This window comes from Salmo trutta, chromosome 3 (assembly GCF_901001165.1).
Source record: "Salmo trutta chromosome 3, fSalTru1.1, whole genome shotgun sequence".
Classification (NCBI taxonomy): Eukaryota; Metazoa; Chordata; class Actinopteri; order Salmoniformes; family Salmonidae; genus Salmo; species Salmo trutta.
The window spans coordinates 70,386,092-70,406,078 of NC_042959.1; the positions used below are offsets into that span (position 1 = coordinate 70,386,092).

The 19,987-nt window shown below is 45.1% G+C and overlaps 2 long non-coding RNA genes and 1 pseudogene across 2 annotated transcripts; 2 read left to right on the plus strand and 1 right to left on the minus strand.

Moving 5' to 3' along the window:
• The first annotated feature begins 474 nt into the window (after positions 1-474).
• On the plus strand, positions 475-1,919 carry LOC115186428 (uncharacterized). Its single transcript, XR_003875754.1, has 2 exons — positions 475-544; positions 1,327-1,919. It is a non-coding gene; the product is annotated as an uncharacterized LOC115186428 (long non-coding RNA).
• Positions 1,851-17,663, minus strand: LOC115186381 (polysialoglycoprotein-like; annotated as a pseudogene).
• Positions 1,972-16,135, plus strand: LOC115186406 (uncharacterized). Its single transcript, XR_003875751.1, has 4 exons — positions 1,972-2,023; positions 2,168-2,260; positions 2,676-2,733; positions 16,044-16,135. It is a non-coding gene; the product is annotated as an uncharacterized LOC115186406 (long non-coding RNA).
• Positions 17,664-19,987: the final 2,324 nt, after the last annotated feature.

A 19,987-nucleotide genomic window follows, 5' to 3' on the forward strand; every position in this document is an offset into this window, starting at 1 on the left:
TTATTTATTTTATTTCACCTTTATTTAACCCGGGTAGCAAAGATTATAGCAAACACCACTGAAACGGAATTTGTGCTCACCAACTTTGCAAATTCAGCTATTGTTGGAAGCCAGCCAATATGAAACAAACGGTTAAAATTACAAAAGGTTGCAGCATATGTTGTGTAAATGGTGATCTCATACAGCTGTCAACTCTTGTCACTGCAATCCATTTCACATTTGCTAGCTACCTTTTAGATCGAAGCCCATATAGAATGATAGAAGATATGATAGAAGCCCATCTCCTACTGTAAATAACCTACACACTGTGTGTGTGTAGCCAGCCAGGTAGAAAAATGACAGAAAAAAGAAGACGGACAGAGTATTTTTCAGTACACCAAAACGCAAAGTAAAAACCCTAGTAGCCTAATATCTCAAAGACTAGTTGATAAAATGTTCATAAGAAAGAAGTGAAATGCTAATGAAAATGTTTCACAATGTCATTAGGCAGAGCAGGCAACAGATGGCAGAGCTGGGGACAGACAGCAAAGACAGGGAGTCTCAGGTAAGTTTGTATAGTCTTTGTTTGGCAACATTATGAAAGGTTCTCCATTTTTTGACTTGTAAAATAGGAACATAATTGGAAAATGCCATGGATACCCCCACTCTCAACTTACACTGGTGACTGAACTAAGATTTGTTAAAGGCAATGGTCTTGCTGTTGTGATTAGTTGTGTAGTTTTGGGTACCGGTAGTTAGGAGTACGGCAAACACCTTATTTCTTTGGTTCCTCAATATACATTTACCATATTACAACGTAGGCTGTGTGTTACAGCACTACTTTTGGTGTCCCCCTCAGGAATTGCTCGAGAACATTTCATGTAATTGTCCCCTCCAAAGTTGATATCAGATTTTCGCCCCTGCTACATAAAATAACCTGGAAGGCCTACCCTGTAGCAAACAAAATATTTGCATAGGCCGTAACGGTTTAACTTGCTTCAAAACAGGCTGAATTCAGGTTGGCATAAGCGAGTAAAGCGGTGCCACAGAAATTGTTTTGAATTAAAGCAGATACCTACCGGTAGCTCAAAAGTTGGAGCCAATTTTGTTGCTGTATTAACTGCATTTAAAGGTTGCGTGTACATGCTCTTTGAATTCACGGCGACTACAAGTACGGTATACTACGACGCACACCCCGAGCGTTGATCATGCGGATAGAGAAGGCCTGTATGAACAGACTTCACCTCACGCTTTTCATAGAAATTAACCGGTTAATTTCTCCCATGTAATCGGAGTGGGTGGAAAATCCTGGTAAAACTGTTCCCCCCCCCCCCCATCAAACCCTAGGTTAGAGGTGCTACAAGCAACTCTGGGAGAGCTAGGACCTGATAGCAGCCTGCCAGCTAAAACAGGTTAGCATTGACTTATTTAACCTGAAAGTTTGGATTGTCACTGGGATATGAAGACCAACCGCCAAAACGATGGGCTAATGAGACGAGAGCTGGTTTCACATGTAAGCATTCACTAATAGGAAACCAAGTCAGTCAGGAGAGAAGACACCCAGCAGAGTAATTTAAATGCAAGTTGACAACCGTGATATTAGTTAGCACTGAAACCAATAACCCCGATTCTAGCAACATCCTCATATGTACCAACCCCAGACACTGTGTTCCACAACCATCAAGTTAAAATGAACTAGAACCCATTCCACATCATGTGATGCTACTAGCATATATTGACCAACACTGAGCAAATGTAGCTTAAACACAGGGGTCAAAGTATTAATATATTGCTGAGGCCAAAGCATGGTTATAATGCAAAATAAATGTTGCCAAGTAGGAACCGCCAAAACAGTACTGAGGACACAAGTATTACAGTTAATGTTTAATTGAGCCAAAACAAGCAAATGCAGTTACACACACAAACAACCTGGACTAGAGTACCCATGAACTCTTGCATGGACCCCGAGCACCATGTCCCACGTCAGATATCCATGTTTGTGGTCAACGGGGGCTCCGATGAAGCGGTGAACAGTTCCTTAGAGGTAGCGTCGTCAGACGGGCCAGTCGCAGCTTCGGAGGTAGCGTCGTCAGACGGGCCAGTCGCAGCTCCGGAGGTAGCGTCGTCAGACGGGCCAGTCGCAGCTCCGGAGGTAGCGTCGTCAGACGGGCCAGTCGCAGCTCCGGAGGTAGCGTCGTCAGACGGGCCAGTCGCAGCTCCGGAGGTAGCGGCGAACAGTTCCTCAAAGGCGTGGTCAGACGGGCCAGTCGCAGCTCCGGAGGTAGCGGCGAACAGTTCCTCAAAGGCGTGGTCAGACGGGCCAGTCGCAGCTTCAGAGGTAGCGTCGTCCGACGGGCCGGTCGCAGCTTCAGAGGTAGCGTCGTCCGACGGGCCGGTCGCAGCTTCAGAGGTAGCGTCGTCCGACGGCCGGTCGCAGCTTCAGAGGTAGCGTCGTCCGACGGGCCGGTCGCAGCTTCAGAGTAGCGTCGTCCGACGGGCCGGTCGCAGCTTCAGAGGTAGCGTCGTCCGACGGGCCGGTCGCAGCTTCAGAGGTAGCGTCGTCCGACGGGCCGGTCGCAGCTTCAGAGGTAGCGTCGTCCGACGGGCCGGTCGCAGCTTCAGAGGTAGCGTCGTCCGACGGGCCGGTCGCAGCTTCAGAGGTAGCGTCGTCCGACGGGCCGGTCGCAGCTTCAGAGGTAGCGTCGTCAGACGGGCCAGTCGCAGCTTCAGAGGTAGCGTCGTCAGACGGGCCAGGTCGCAGCTTCAGAGGTAGCGTCGTCAGACGGGCCAGTCGCAGCTTCAGAGGTAGCGTCGTCAGACGGGCCAGTCGCAGCTTCAGAGGTAGCGTCGTCAGACGGGCCAGTCGCAGCTTCAGAGGTAGCGTCGTCAGACGGGCCAGTCGCAGCTTCAGAGGTAGCGTCGTCAGAGGACATGCGCCTCAGCTTCTCCTCAGAGGACAGGGCATCATTTGCCTGAGAGCTACCATGGTTTGGAGACGCTTGGGATTCTACTTCATTAGTCTCTAAATACTCTAGAGAAAAAACAAAAGGAACAGTTGGGTATTCTACAGCAACACATCTGTTCCACACGGTCTAGGCCGAATTGCCAGTCGAATGTTGAACATCAACCCAACACAGTTTTCAAAGTATATGTTTCAGGCCGTACCTTCTCTGTCTTGTTTAGCGTCAGACCCTATGGATCGGAGCAAGGCCAGGGCATGCTCAATGGAGACGTCATTTGATGACAGCTCTGAAAAACGTAGGTTAAGGTACACAAGCAAAATTACCAAATCAAAGGCTTTGACAACGTTATTTAGACTGAGTTACTCTATGGTGTTGAATGAGTGTCAAACACAGCAGCACCATAGACACAGTGACAAAGAACATAGCTAGAAGGGTTGTGGAAAGAAACACTTACCTCCAAGTCTCCTCTGCAGAGAGACTTGATCTTGCTTCTGGGACTTTCCAACAGGGTAACAAGAAACTGAGGAGAAAGTGTTGACAGAAGTTCAGTTCACACAAAACAGCTACATATATTAATAATAGCAGTGAAGAATAAAAGATGACCAATGCGGAAGAAACAGACAGTCAAATTTGAATCTCCAACTTATAAAGTTAAGCATATTTCCCAAACAAATCCCTTCAATCCAAATAAAACGTTAGTGAACCAACCTTTGACAACCCCCACAGTCATCACAAAGAGCAGCAATTCTCTCACACCTCCCATGATCATGAGAATAGTCTGTGTTATCAACAGGTAATGTCTTCCCATGGCCTGTATGAGGCTTATATAGGCCACTAATGACCGTTTACCTGACAAACATGACTTAACGATCAATTAACAAGCTTGATTGAGGTGTTACATTCAGATAGAAATAGACCATGTAGAACATATGTTGATTCTTTGGTGGGCAGGCAATCTTTTCTACTCCATATATTGCATTTATATCTGTAATGTTTAACCCTAATGGTCTCAGAATCTTCAAAGATATTAGGGGGAAATAAACACTGTACCCAAATCCACTTTTTACAATGTTCCTGGGAAATGGGTAGGCCTCCACCATATAGTCCTTCACAGTTTTACAGCTGTGATATATTTATTTATTTACATAGATCACATACTTAAATATATATATGTTAGCTGTAGGTAGCTTTGGGATAAAATTCCCATATTGTATTGTTACTAACATAAATCATAATATATCATATTTTCCTCATTTGCTCTGTAGGAGGATGTGGATGGCTGCAAACTTTCTACTTTTAAACTCGGACAAAACAGAGATGCTTGTTCTAGGTCCCAAGAAACAAAGAGATCTTCTGTTGAATCTGACAATTAATCTGGATGGCTGTACAGTCGTCTCAAATAAAACTGTGAAGGACCTCGGCGTTACTCTGGACCCTGATCTCTCTTTTGAAGAACATATCAAGACTGTTTCAAGGACAGCTTTTTTCCATCTACGTAACATTGCAAAAATCAGAAACTTTCTGTCCAAAAATGACGCAGAAAAATGAATCCATGCTTTTGTTACTTCTAGGCTGGACTACTGCAATGCTCTACTTTCCGGCTACCCGGATAAAGCACTAAACAAACTTCAGTTAGTGCTAAATACGGCTGCTACAATCCTGACTAGAACCAAAAAATGTGATCATATTACTTCAGTGCTAGCCTCCCTACACTGGCTTCCTGTTAAGGCAAGGGCTGATTTCAAGGTTTTACTGCTAACCTACAAAGCATCACATGGGCTTGCTCCTACCTATCTTTCCGATTTGGTCCTGCCTTACATACCTACACGTACGCTACGGTCACAAGACGCAGGCCTCCTAATTGTCCCTAGAATTTCTAAGCAAACGGCTGGAGGTAGGGCTTTCTCCTATAGAGCTCCATTTTTATGGAATGGTCTGCCTACCCATGTGAGAGACGCAGACTCAGTCTCAACCTTTAAGTCTTTACTGAAGACTTATCTCTTCAGTAGGTCCTATGATTAAATATAGTCTGGCCCAGGAGTGTGAAGGTGAACGGAAAGGCTGGAGCAACGAACCGCCCTTGCTGTCTCTGCCTTGCCGGTTCCCCTCTTTCCACTGGGATTCTCTGCCTCTAGCCCTATTACAGGGGCTGAGTCACTGGCTTACTGGTGTTCTTCCATGCCGTCCATGGGAGGGGTGCGTCACTTGAGTGGGTTGAGTCACTGACGTGGTCTTCCTGTCTGGGTTGGCGCCCCCCCCCCCCCTTGGGTTGTGCCATGGCGGAGATCTTTGTGGGCTATACTCGGCCTTGTCTTCGGACGGTAAGTTGGTGGTTGTAGACATCCCTCTAGTGGTGTGGGGGCTGTGCTTTGGCAAAGTGGGTGTCTGTCCGGGGGATGGGGCCACAGTGTCTTCTGATCCCTCCTGTCTCAGCCTCCAGTATTTATGCTGCAGTAGTTTATGTGTCGGGGGGCTAGGGTCAGTCTGTTACATCTGGAGTATTCTCTTGTCTTATCCGGTGTCCTGTGTGAATTTAAATATGCTCTCTCTCTTTCTCTCTTTCTTTCTTTCTTTCTCTCGGAGGACCTGAGCCCTAGGACCATGCCTCAGGACTACCTGGCATGATGACTCCTTGCTGTCCCCAGTCCACCTGGCCATGCTGCTGCTCCAGTTTCAACTGTTCTGCCTGCGGCTACGGAACCCTGACCTGTTCACCGAATGTGCTTGTTGCACCCTCGACAACTACTATGATTATTATTATTTGACCATGCTGGTCATTTATGAACATTTTAACATCTTGACCATGTTCTGTTATAATATCCACCCGGCACAGCCAGAAGAGGACTGGTCACCCCTCATAGCCTGGTTCCTCTCTAGGTTTCTTCCTAGGTTTTTGGCCTTTCTAGGGAGTTTTTCCTAGGGAGTTATTCCTAGCCACCGTGCTTCTTTCACATGCATTGCTTGCTGTTTGGGGTTTTAGGCTGGGTTTCTGTACAGCACTTTGAGATTTCAGCTGATGTACGAAGGGCTATATAAATACATTTGATTTGATTTAAGGTGTTGCTGCATGTTTGTCGTGGACGCATCGTCACTCTTGATGTTCTTTTTCCAGATTGCAAGTGAAACACCTTTAGATGTGGTAAGTGCCAGTTGGTAACTTTTCCTCACACTTGCTTGTTTAAGGTATGGATGCAACACCCCAGTATGTCTGCAGGGGCTGGTCATTGAGATTTACCATGTTACACATGCTACTAGACTAACCTTCCAAGTAAACATGTTACAAGTCTGAACTGTACGTCCTTGTCTTTCCTCAACTAATTGAAAGCTCAGGGACAGACATCCTGAACGACTTTGATGTCAGAGCTCCCATCAACCCTCTACACCTCGCTGTGAGTAAAGTCTACCTGCTCCTGTAGTGGTCTCCATATGACAAATGGCACCCTATTCCCTATTTAGTACACTACTTTTGACCAGATCCTTATAGGCCCTGATCAAAAGTAGTTCACTACATAGGGAATAGGGTGCTATCTGGGAAGCAGGCATGGTGTTGATTTTCCACAGGAAGTTGACTGTCCAGACAGACTCACACACCAAATTCCTATCTATTCCTGATTCGTGTAAAATACATGCATATTCTACACAGTGATGATGAGGATGATTTCCTTATTTTGCCATTTGAGTTAATCAACCTCAGAGGAGAAGTAGAGTGTTTGTTTCTCAATCCCACGCTTGGCAGGGACCTCCGATGTTGATGCTGGGCGGGAGCAAAAAAGGGCTCCCGATTGAAAGACTCTGGTCTACTTTAGAGGTCTAGCACTGTATTTCTGTTCAGGCGTACCACTGGTCTACTATAGGACATTGATTATATATCTATTCAGGCGTACCACTGGACTTTGCTTGAGACTGTGTTTGTGTTTCTATTCAGGCGTACCACGGCCACCACCATGCTATGGAGGTCCTGGTTCAGTCTCTGCTGGATCTAGACGTGAGGGACAGCCAGGGGCGCACCCTCTGGACCTGTCTGCCTTAAAAAGTAATGAAGAGAGGTTGGGCCAGTGCGTTGTGGCCAGGGGGTTTTCATAACCAAGTAATGAAGAGATGGAGATTGGATCCAGAGGGTTGGAGACAGGAGGTTGGAGCCAGTGGGTTGGGACCCAGTGTGTCGGGACCCAGTGTGTCAAGTTTGCTGACGACACGAAGGCGATGAGAGGTCAGGGACTTGGCATTGTGGTGCCAGGACAACCTCTCCCTCAATGCCAGTAAGACCAAGGAGCTGATCGTGGACTACAGGAGCAAGAGGGGAGAGCACGTCCCCATCCAAGATAGAACGACCAAAGGGGGCGGTGTTGCAATCTATTGCAGAGATAGCCTGCAGAGTTCTGTCCTGCTATCCAGGTCTGTACCCAAACAATTTGAACTTCTACTTTTAAAAATCCACCTCTCCAAAAACAAGTCTCTCACCGTTGCCGCCTGCTATAGACCCCCCTCGGCCCCTAGCTGTGCTCTGGACACCATATGTGAACTGATTGCCCCCCATCTATCTTCAGAGCTCGTGCTACTAGGTGACCTAAACTGGGACATGCTTAACACCCCAGCCATCCTACAATCCAAGCTTGATGCCCTCAATCTCACACAAATTATTAATGAACCCACCAGGTACAACCCCAAAGCCGCAAACACTGGCACCCTCATAGATATCATCCTAACCAACGTGCCCTCTAAATACACCTCTGCTGTTTTCAACCAAGATCTCAGCGATCACTGCCTCATTGCCTGCACCCGTAATGGGTCAGCGGTCAAACGACCTCCACTCATCACTGTCAAACGCTCCCTGAAAGATTTCAACGAGCAAGCCTTTCTAATCGACCTGGCCCTGGTATCCTGGAAGGATATTGACCTCATCCCGTCAGTAGAGGATGCCTGGTTATTTTTTAAAAATGCCTTCCTCTCCATCTTAAATAAGCATGCCCCTTTCAAGAAATTTAGAACGAGGAACAGATATAGCCCTTGGTTCTCCCCAGACCTGACTGCCCTTAACCAACACAAAAATATCCTGTGGCGTTCTGCATTAGCATCGAACTGCCCCCGCGATATGCAACTTTTTAGGGAAGTTAGAAACCAATACACACAGGCAGTTAGAAACGCCAAGGCTAGCTTTTTCAAACAGAAATTTGCTTCGTGCAACTCCAACTCTAAAAAGTTCTGGGACATTGTAAAGTCCATGGAGAATAAGAACACCTCCTCCCAACTGCCCACTGCACTGAGGATAGGAAACTTTGTCACCACCGATAAGCCCACTATAATTGAGAATTTCAATAAGCATTTTTCTACGGCTGGCCATGCTTTCCACCTAACTACCCCTACTGCATTCAACAGCACTGCACCCCCCACAGCTACTCGCCCAAGCCTCCCCCATTTCTCCTTCTCCCAAATCCATTCAGCTGATGTTCTGAAAGAGCTGCAAAATCTGGACCCCTACAAATCAGCTGGGCTTGACAATCTGGACCCTTACTTTCTAAAATGATCTGCCGAAATTATTGCAACCCCTATTACTAGCCTGTTCAACCTCTCTTTCGTGTCGTCTGAGATTCCCATAGATTGGAAAGCAGCTGCTGTCATCCCCCTCTTCAAAGGAGGTGACACTCTTGACCCAAATTGCTACAGACCTATATCCATCCTACCCTGCCTTTCTAAGGTCTTCGAAAGCCAAGTCAACAAACAGATTACTGACCATTTCGAATCCCACCGCACCCTCTCCGCTATGCAATCTGGTTTCAGAGCTGGTCATGGGTGCACCTCAGCCACGCTCAAGGTCCTAAACGACATCGTAACCGCCATCGATAAGAAACAATACTGTGCTGCCGTATTCATTGACCTGGCCAAAGCTTTTGACTCTGTTAATCACCACATCCTCATCGGCAGACTCAGTAGCCTTGGTTTCTCAAACGATTGCGTCGCCTGGTTCACCAACTACTTCTCTGACAGAGTTCAGTGTGTCAAATCGGAGGGCCTACTGTCTGGACCTCTGGCAGTCTCTATGGGGGTACCACAGGGTTCAATACTTGGGCCAACTCTTTTCTCTGTATACATAAATGATGTCGCTCTTGCTGCTGGTGAATCTCTGATCCACCTCTACACAGACGGCTCCATTCTGTGTACTTCTGGCCCTTCTTTGGACACTGTGTTAACAACCCTCCAGACGAGCTTCAATGCCATTCAACTCTCCTTCCGTGGTCTCCAACTGCTCCTAAACACAAGTAAAACTAAATGCATGCTCTTCAACCGATCGCTGCCTGCACCTGCCCGCCTGTCCAGCATCACTTCTCTGGACGGTTCTAACTTAGAATTTGTGGACAACTACAAATACCTAGGTGTCTGGTTAGACTGTAAACTCTCCTTCCAGACTCACATCAATCATCTCCAATCCAAAGTGAAATCTAGAATTGGCTTCCTATTTCGCAACAAAGCATCCTTCACTCATGCTGCCAAACATACCCTCGTAAAACTGACCATCCTACCAATCCTCGACTTCGTGCGACGTCATTTACAAAATAGCCTCCAATACCCTACTCAACAAGCTGGATGCAGTCTATCACAGTGCCATCCGTTTTGTCACCAAAGCCCCATATACTACCCACCACTGCGACCTGTACGCTCTCGTTGGCTGGCCTTCGCTTCATAATCGTCGCCAAACACATTGGCTCCAGGTCATCTACAAGACCCTGCTAGGTAAAGTCCCCCCTTATCTCCGCTCACTGGTCACCATAGCAGCACCCACCTGTAGCACGCGCTCCAGCAGGTATATCTCTCTGGTCACCCCTAAAGCCAACTCCTCCTTTGGTCGTCTCTCCTTCCAGTTCTCAGCTGCCAATGACTGGAACGAACTACAAAAATCTCTGAAACTGGAAACACTTATCTCCCTCACTAGCTTTAAGCACCAGCTGTCAGAGCAGCTCACAGATCTCTGCACCTGTACATAGCCCATCTTTAATTTAGTCCAAACTACTACCTCTTCCCCTACTGTATTTATTTATTGTATTTATTTTGCTCCTTTGCACCATATTATTTATATTTTAACTTTGAACTTTCTTCAAACTACAAATCTACCATTCCAGTGTTTTTCTTGCCATACTTTATTTACTTTGCCACCATGGCATTTTTTGCCTTTACCTCCCTTATCTCACATCATTTGCTCACATTGTATATAGTCTTATTTTTTTCTACTGCATCATTGATTGTATGTTTTATTTTCTCCATGTGTAACTCTGTGTTTTTGTATGCTGTCGAACTGCTTTGCTTTATCTTGGCCAGGTCGCAATTGTAAACTTGCCTACCTGGTTAAATAAAGGTGAAATAAAATAAATTAAATAAATAAAAAATCCACATCAACAGGGCTGTTCCTTGGCGACCTAACATGGTCCACACACACCCGCACAGTCGTGAAGAGGGCGCGCCAGGAGGCTGAAATATTTGGCATGGGCACTCGCATCCTCAAAAAGTTAAAGGGTCTTGCTCTGACCCTACGCACAATCACTAGACTGTATACAAAGCATATGCACACTCACACACACTACATTCACACTCCCACACACACACACACACACAAACCGACACAACCCAAACACACATGCATACACATTACACACTCTCACAAACACACACCTTTACACTCATCATTTGCAGCTGCTGCTCTGTTCTTTATTTTGCTATTATTATTATTATTATTATCTAGCCAGATGCCTAGTCACTTTACCCTGCCTTCTTGTACATATCTACCTCAAATACCTCGTACCCCTGCACACTGATCTGGAACTGGTACTCCTTGTATATAGCTTTATTCTAGGGTATTTTATTCCTCGTGTTACAATATATACAGTACCAGTCAAAAGTTTGGACACACCTACTCATTCCAGGGTTTCTTTATTTTTTTTACAATTTTCTACATTGTAGAACATCAAAAGTATGAAATAACACATAAGGAATCCTGTAGTAACCAAAAAAGTGTTAAACAAATCAAAATATATTTTATATTTGAGATTCTTCAAAGTAGCCACCCTTTGCCTCGATGACAGCTTTGCACACTCTTGGCATTCTCTCAACCAGCTTCATGAGGTACTCACCTGGAATGCATTTCAATTAACAGGTGTGCCTTGTTCAAAGTTCATTTGTGGAATTTATTTCCTTCTTTGTGCGTTTGAGCCAATCACTTGTTTTGTGACAAGGTAGGGGTGGTATACAGAAGATAGCCCTATTTGGTAAAATACCAAGTCCATATCATGGCAAGAACAGCTCAAATAAGCAAAGAGAAACAAAAGTATATTATTATTTTAAGACATGAAGTTCAGTCAATCCGGAAAATTTCAAGAACTTTGAATGTTTCTTCAAGTGCAGTTGCAAAATCCATCAAGCGCTATGTCTCTCATGAGGGCCGCCACAGGAAATGAAGACCCAGAGTTACCTCTGCTGTAAAGTTCAAGTAACAGACACATCTCAACAGCAACTGTTCAAAGGAGACTACGTGAATCAGGCCTTCATGGTCAAATTGCTGCAAAGAAACCACTAATAAAGGACACCAATAAGAAGAAGAGACTTGCTTGGCCAAGAAACACGAGCAATGGACATTAGACCGGTGGAAATCTGTCCTTTTGGAAAAGCAATCCAGGTGAAGCTGATTGAGAGAATGCCAAGAGTGTGCAAAGGGTGGCTACATTGAAGACTCTATATAAATATAAAATAGATTTTGATATGTTTAACACCCTTTTTTGGATACTACATGATTCCATATGTGTTATTTCATGGTTTTGAGTTCTTCATTATTATTTTACAATGTAGAAAATAGTCAAAATAAAGAAAAACCTTTGAATGAGTAAGTGTGTCCAAACTTTTGATTGGTACTGATATATATATATATATATATATTATTCTATAGTTTTGAACTCTGCATCGTTGGGGTGGGCTCGTAAGCAAGCATTTCACGGTAAAGAGTTGATTTGAGAGGGAAAGACAAAGAGCGAGGGAGTCCAAATGTATTCTGACCTAGTCTTTAGTATGAAACCATTTTTAATGAGACGAGTACAAAACATTAAAGGAATAGTTGTCTCCATGTCTCGTCCGTACCTGGTAGAGTACTTGGGTGGGGGTCCCGCAAAGTTCATCCCAATGGCTGGGGGAGGAGGGTAGGCCTCATTGGTCATGTAGGGACATATCTTTTCCAGAGAATCTACCAATTTTCCTTCCTGAGGAAATTGCAAGAAATTACCGGGCTTCCCGTTCAAACCAAGTGCTATTTAGAAGCATATGTTTTATTTAACCAGGTAAGTTGACTGAGAACACATTCTCATTTACAGCAATGACCTGGGGAATAGTTACAGGGGAGTGTGGGTGAATGAGCCAATAGTAAGCTTGGGATGATTAGGTGACCGTGATGGTATGAGGGCCAGATTGGGAATTTAGCCAGGACACCAGGGTTAACACCCCTACTCTAACAATAAGTGCCATGGGATCTTTAGTGACCACAGAGAGTCAGGACACCTGTTTAACATCCCACCCAAAAGACAGCACATGTCCCCAATCACTGCCCTGGGATATTATTTTAGACCAGAGGAAAGAGTGACTCCTACTGGCCCTCCAACACCACTTCCAGCAGCAACTGGTCTCCAATCTAGGGACTGACCAGGACCAACCCTGCTTAGCTTCAGAAGCAAGCCAGCTGTGGGATGCAGGGTGTTAAGCAGCGAATAAAATCCAACATGATTATACCACTCTACATGGAGAAACATACACTAATGGGTTCTTGTATTTGTTGCTATTTAATCAACTCAAAGTTGATGTAGCCTAGTTTTAACCGGTCTATGAGGCACTGTTGGCCGACGGGTCAAATATGAGGTTATTACAGTAGCCTACCTTTCACTGAAAGATGCATTTTGGTCCTTTCCTTTCCCCTTACACCTGGCTATCAAGGGAATTTGGGAAGGTTGTGGCTGTTTATACTTCGGTTATTGTGATGATTTTGGCAAAGGAAACAAATCTGAATCTCTGATAATCTAACAGTTACGCTGTAGCGGAGATTCAGCACAATGGATAGCGCCGCAGTTGATCAATTGCACGTGAATCTAAACCCGCAGTTTATCATGTGCAATTCTTCGGCTATATTTACATCAAATCTTCTCAGGCCTACCTATTGCATCTGTTCTCCAGCAATAAAGTCAATTATCAAGTTAATATTCATTTAGTCACAGCATAAATTAAACGTGAGCCTACACAATCAAATTAACTTGTCAAGACCCTGCCATTCTTCTCCATTATTACTTTTATTCAAGACAAAATACCCCCAGTTCTCGCATTATTTTACAGACTTGGTCAGAAAGGGTAACTGATTCTCAAGACCCAGACAAACAAATGTAGAATAACATTCAATACACAAACTTAGGCTACATAACAGGGGCGGAAATCCCAGGGGGGACACGACCCCCCCATCCTGGGAAAAATATGATTTGTCCCCCCCAATATATCACTGTAAACATAACTCTGTAATTTAAATAATATTAATAATTTGCAATGAAAGCAATTGTACTGATTATAGACACTTAATAGCGCTTTTTAAGTTTCAAAAGATTGCGACCCCGCACCCTTTGCCTCACAATGGTTTGATCCACTGCCAGTTCCTTAGTTGGCAAGGTAACAGAGGGTTTGTATCTACTGTCTGAAAGGCACTCAATGCACGTGACTGACATGAGGTTAATCCAGTCAATCGCGCCATAGCAATGTTTTGTTTTATGTTGGCAGGGTTCACACACACACACACTAGCTGAATTTGCAGAGCTAGCACGCAAATATTAACTATTAAGCTAGCTAGTACCTATTCCATTTATGTGGCGTCGTCAAAGATGGAATCTTTGCTATCGTCAATTTATTCCAAGATCAGCAATGTAAGTTAGTGCTTCAAAGTCCCTGTGATAAGGTTAGCGATAAACTGAAGTCCAAACTGAACAGAACTACACTCTCTTCTACCATTGTCTTAAATATATTTAATGGTCTCGTTGCAAAAGCTAAATTGTCGCAAGGGAACTTTTATTTATTTATTTTATTTCACCTTTATTTAACCCGGGTAGCAAAGATTATAGCAAACACCACTGAAACGGAATTTGTGCTCACCAACTTTGCAAATTCAGCTATTGTTGGAAGCCAGCCAATATGAAACAAACGGTTAAAATTACAAAAGGTTGCAGCATATGTTGTGTAAATGGTGATCTCATACAGCTGTCAACTCTTGTCACTGCAATCCATTTCACATTTGCTAGCTACCTTTTAGATCGAAGCCCATATAGAATGATAGAAGATATGATAGAAGCCCATCTCCTACTGTAAATAACCTACACACTGTGTGTGTGTGTAGCCAGCCAGGTAGAAAAATGACAGAAAAAAGAAGACGGACAGAGTATTTTTCAGTACACCAAAACGCAAAGTAAAAACCCTAGTAGCCTAATATCTCAAAGACTAGTTGATAAAATGTTCATAAGAAAGAAGTGAAATGCTAATGAAAATGTTTCACAATGTCATTAGGCAGAGCAGGCAACAGATGGCACACAGACAGCAGAGCTGGGGACAGACTGGCAGAGACAGGGAGTCTTTGTTTGGCAACATTATGAAAGGTTCTCCATTTTTTGACTTGTAAAATAGGAACATAATTGGAAAATGCCATGGATACCCCCACTCTCAACTTACACTGGTGACTGAACTAAGATTTGTTAAAGGCAATGGTATTGCTGTTGTGATTAGTTGTGTAGTTTTGGGTACCGGTAGTTAGGAGTACGGCAAACACCTTATTTCTTTGGTTCCTCAATATACATTTACCATATTACAACGTAGGCTGTGTGTTACAGCACTACTTTTGGTGTCCCCCTCAGGAATTGCTCGAGAACATTTCATGTAATTGGCCCCTCCAAAGTTGATATCAGATTTTCGCCCCTGCTACATAAAATAACCTGGAAGGCCTACCCTGTAGCAAACAAAATATTTGCATAGGCCGTAACGGTTTAACTTGCTTCAAAACAGGCTGAATTCAGGTTGGCATAAGCGAGTAAAGCGGTGCCACAGAAATTGTTTTGAATTAAAGCAGATACCTACCGGTAGCTCAAAAGTTGGAGCCAATTTTGTTGCTGTATTAACTGCATTTAAAGGTTGCGTGTACATGCTCTTTGAATTCACGGCGACTATAAGTACGGTATACTACGACGCACACCCCGAGCGTTGATCATGCGAATAGAGAAGGCCTGTATGAACAGACTTCACCTCACGCTTTTCATAGAAATTAACCGGTTAATTTCTCCCATGTAATCGGAGTGGGTGGAAAATCCTGGTAAAACTGTTCCCCCCCCCCCATCAAACCCTAGGTTAGAGGTGCTACAAGCAACTCTGGGAGAGCTAGGACCTGATAGCAGCCTGCCAGCTAAAACAGGTTAGCATTGACTTATTTAACCTGAAAGTTTGGATTGTCACTGGGATATGAAGACCAACCGCCAAAACGATGGGCTAATGAGACGAGAGCTGGTTTCACATGTAAGCATTCACTAATAGGAAACCAAGTCAGTCAGGAGAGAAGACACCCAGCAGAGTAATTTAAATGCAAGTTGACAACCGTGATATTAGTTAGCACTGAAACCACGATTCTAGCAACATCCTCATATGTACCAACCCCAGACACTGTGTTCCACAACCATCAAGTTAAAATGAACTAGAACCCATTCCACATCATGTGATGCTACTAGCATATATTGACCAACACTGAGCAAATGTAGCTTAAACACAGGGGTCAAAGTATTAATATATTGCTGAGGCCAAAGCATGGTTATAATGCAAAATAAATGTTGCCAAGTAGGAACCGCCAAAACAGTACTGAGGACACAAGTATTACAGTTAATGTTTAATTGAGCCAAAACAAGCAAATGCAGTTACACACACAAACAACCTGGACTAGAGTACCCATGAACTCTTGCATGGAACCCGAGCACCATGTCCCACGTCAGATATCCATGTTTGTGGTCAACGGGGGCTCCGATGAAGCGGCGAACAGTTCCTCAAAGGCATGGTCAGACGGGCCAGTCGCAGCTCCGGAGGTAGCGGCGAACAGTTCCTCAAAGGCATGGTCAGACGGGCCAGTCGCAGCTTCAGAGGTAGCGTCGTCAGACGGGCCAGTCGCAGCTTCAGAGGTAGCGTCGTCAGACGGGCCAGTCGCAGCTTCAGAGGGTAGCGTCGTCAGACGGGCCAGTCGCAGCTTCAGAGGTAGCGTCGTCAGACGGGCCAGTCGCAGCTTCAGAGGTAGCGTCGTCAGACGGGCCAGTCGCAGCTTCAGAGGTAGCGTCGTCAGACGGGCCAGTCGCAGCTTCAGAGGTAGCGTCGTCAGACGGGCCAGTCGCAGCTTCAGAGGTAGCGTCGTCAGACGGGCCAGTCGCAGCTTCAGAGGTAGCGTCGTCAGACGGGCCAGTCGCAGCTTCAGAGGTAGCGTCGTCAGACGGGCCAGTCGCAGCTTCAGAGGTAGCGTCGTCAGACGGGCCAGTCGCAGCTTCAGAGGTAGCGTCGTCAGACGGGCCAGTCGCAGCTTCAGAGGTAGCGTCGTCAGACGGGCCAGTCGCAGCTTCAGAGGTAGCGTCGTCAGACGGGCCAGTCGCAGCTTCAGAGGTAGCGTCGTCAGACGGGCCAGTCGCAGCTTCAGAGGTAGCGTCGTCAGACGGGCCAGTCGCAGCTTCAGAGGTAGCGTCGTCAGACGGGCCAGTCGCAGCTTCAGAGGTAGCGTCGTCAGACGGGCCAGTCGCAGCTTCAGAGGTAGCGTCGTCAGACGGGCCAGTCGCAGCTTCAGAGGTAGCGTCGTCAGAGGACATGCGCCTCAGCTTCTCCTCAGAGGACAGGGCATCATTTGCCTGAGAGCTACCATGGTTTGGAGACGCTTGGGATTCTACTTCATTAGTCTCTAAATACTCTAGAGAAAAAACAAAAGGAACAGTTGGGTATTCTACAGCAACACATCTGTTCCACACGGTCTAGGCCGAATTGCCAGTCGAATGTTGAACATCAACCCAACACAGTTTTCAAAGTATATGTTTCAGGCCGTACCTTCTCTGTCTTGTTTAGCGTCAGACCCTATGGATCGGAGCAAGGCCAGGGCATGCTCAATGGAGACGTCATTTGATGACAGCTCTGAAAAACGTAGGTTAAGGTACACAAGCAAAATTACCAAATCAAAGGCTTTGACAACGTTATTTAGACTGAGTTACTCTATGGTGTTGAATGAGTGTCAAACACAGCAGCACCATAGACACAGTGACAAAGAACATAGCTAGAAGGGTTGTGGAAAGAAACACTTACCTCCAAGTCTCCTCTGCAGAGAGACTTGATCTTGCTTCTGGGACTTTCCAACAGGGTAACAAGAAACTGAGGAGAAAGTGTTGACAGAAGTTGAGTTCACACAAAATAGCTACATATATTAATAATAGCAGTGAAGAATAAAAGATGACCAATGCGGAAGAAACAGACAGTCAAATTTGAATCTCCAACTTATAAAGTTAAGCATATTTCCCAAACAAATCCCTTCAATCCAAATAAAACATTAGTGAACCAACCTTTGACAACCCCCACAGTCATCACAAAGAGCAGCAATTCTCTCACACCTCCCATGATCATGAGAATAGTCTGTGTTATCAACAGGTAATGTCTTCCCATGGCCTGTATGAGGCTTATATAGGCCACTAATGACCGTTTACCTGACAAACATGACTTAACGATCAATTAACAAGCTTGATTGAGGTGTTACATTCAGATAGAAATAGACCATGTAGAACATATGTTGATTCTTTGGTGGGCAGGCAATCTTTTCTACTCCATATATTGCATTTATATCTGTAATGTTTAACCCTAATGGTCTCAGAATCTTCAAAGATATTAGGGGGAAATAAACACTGTACCCAAATCCACTTTTTACAATGTTCCTGGGAAATGGGTAGGCCTCCACCATATAGTCCTTCACAGTTTTACAGCTGTGATATATTTATTTATTTACATAGATCACATACTTAAATATATATATGTTAGCTGTAGGTAGCTTTGGGATAAAATTCCCATATTGTATTGTTACTAACATAAATCATAATATATCATATTTTCCTCATTTGCTCTGTAGGAGGATGTGGATGGCTGCAAACTTTCTACTTTTAAACTCGGACAAAACAGAGATGCTTGTTCTAGGTCCCAAGAAACAAAGAGATCTTCTGTTGAATCTGACAATTAATCTGGATGGCTGTACAGTCGTCTCAAATAAAACTGTGAAGGACCTCGGCGTTACTCTGGACCCTGATCTCTCTTTTGAAGAACATATCAAGACTGTTTCAAGGACAGCTTTTTTCCATCTACGTAACATTGCAAAAATCAGAAACTTTCTGTCCAAAAATGACGCAGAAAAATGAATCCATGCTTTTGTTACTTCTAGGCTGGACTACTGCAATGCTCTACTTTCCGGCTACCCGGATAAAGCACTAAACAAACTTCAGTTAGTGCTAAATACGGCTGCTACAATCCTGACTAGAACCAAAAAATGTGATCATATTACTTCAGTGCTAGCCTCCCTACACTGGCTTCCTGTTAAGGCAAGGGCTGATTTCAAGGTTTTACTGCTAACCTACAAAGCATCACATGGGCTTGCTCCTACCTATCTTTCCGATTTGGTCCTGCCTTACATACCTACACGTACGCTACGGTCACAAGACGCAGGCCTCCTAATTGTCCCTAGAATTTCTAAGCAAACGGCTGGAGGTAGGGCTTTCTCCTATAGAGCTCCATTTTTATGGAATGGTCTGCCTACCCATGTGAGAGACGCAGACTCAGTCTCAACCTTTAAGTCTTTACTGAAGACTTATCTCTTCAGTAGGTCCTATGATTAAATATAGTCTGGCCCAGGAGTGTGAAGGTGAACGGAAAGGCTGGAGCAACGAACCGCCCTTGCTGTCTCTGCCTTGCCGGTTCCCCTCTTTCCACTGGGATTCTCTGCCTCTAGCCCTATTACAGGGGCTGAGTCACTGGCTTACTGGTGTTCTTCCATGCCGTCCATGGGAGGGGTGCGTCACTTGAGTGGGTTGAGTCACTAACGTGGTCTTCCTGTCTGGGTTGGCGCCCCCCCCCCCCCTTGGGTTGTGCCATGGCGGAGATCTTTGTGGGCTATACTCGGCCTTGTCTTCGGACGGTAAGTTGGTGGTTGTAGACATCCCTCTAGTGGTGTGGGGGCTGTGTTTTCGCAAAGTGGGTGGGGTTATATCCTGCCTGTTTGGCCCTGTCCGGGGGTATCATCGGATGGGGCCACAGTGTCTTCTGATCCCTCCTGTCTCAGCCTCCAGTATTTATGCTGCAGTAGTTTATGTGTCGGGGGGCTAGGGTCAGTCTGTTACATCTGGAGTATTCTCTTGTCTTATCCGGTGTCCTGTGTGAATTTAAATATGCTCTCTCTCTTTCTCTCTTTCTTTCTTTCTTTCTGTCGGAGGACCTGAGCCCTAGGACCATGCCTCAGGACTACCTGGCATGATGACTCCTTGCTGTCCCCAGTCCACCTGGCCATGCTGCTGCTCCAGTTTCAACTGTTCTGCCTGCGGCTACGGAACCCTGACCTGTTCACCGAATGTGCTTGTTGCACCCTCGACAACTACTATGATTATTATTATTTGACCATGCTGGTCATTTATGAACATTTTAACATCTTGACCATGTTCTGTTATAATATCCACCCGGCACAGCCAGAAGAGGACTGGTCACCCCTCATAGCCTGGTTCCTCTCTAGGTTTCTTCCTAGGTTTTTGGCCTTTCTAGGGAGTTTTTCCTAGGGAGTTTTTCCTAGCCACCGTGCTTCTTTCACATGCATTGCTTGCTGTTTGGGGTTTTAGGCTGGGTTTCTGTACAGCACTTTGAGATTTCAGCTGATGTACGAAGGGCTATATAAATAAATTTGATTTGATTTAAGGTGTTGCTGCATGTTTGTCGTGGACGCATCGTCACTCTTGATGTTCTTT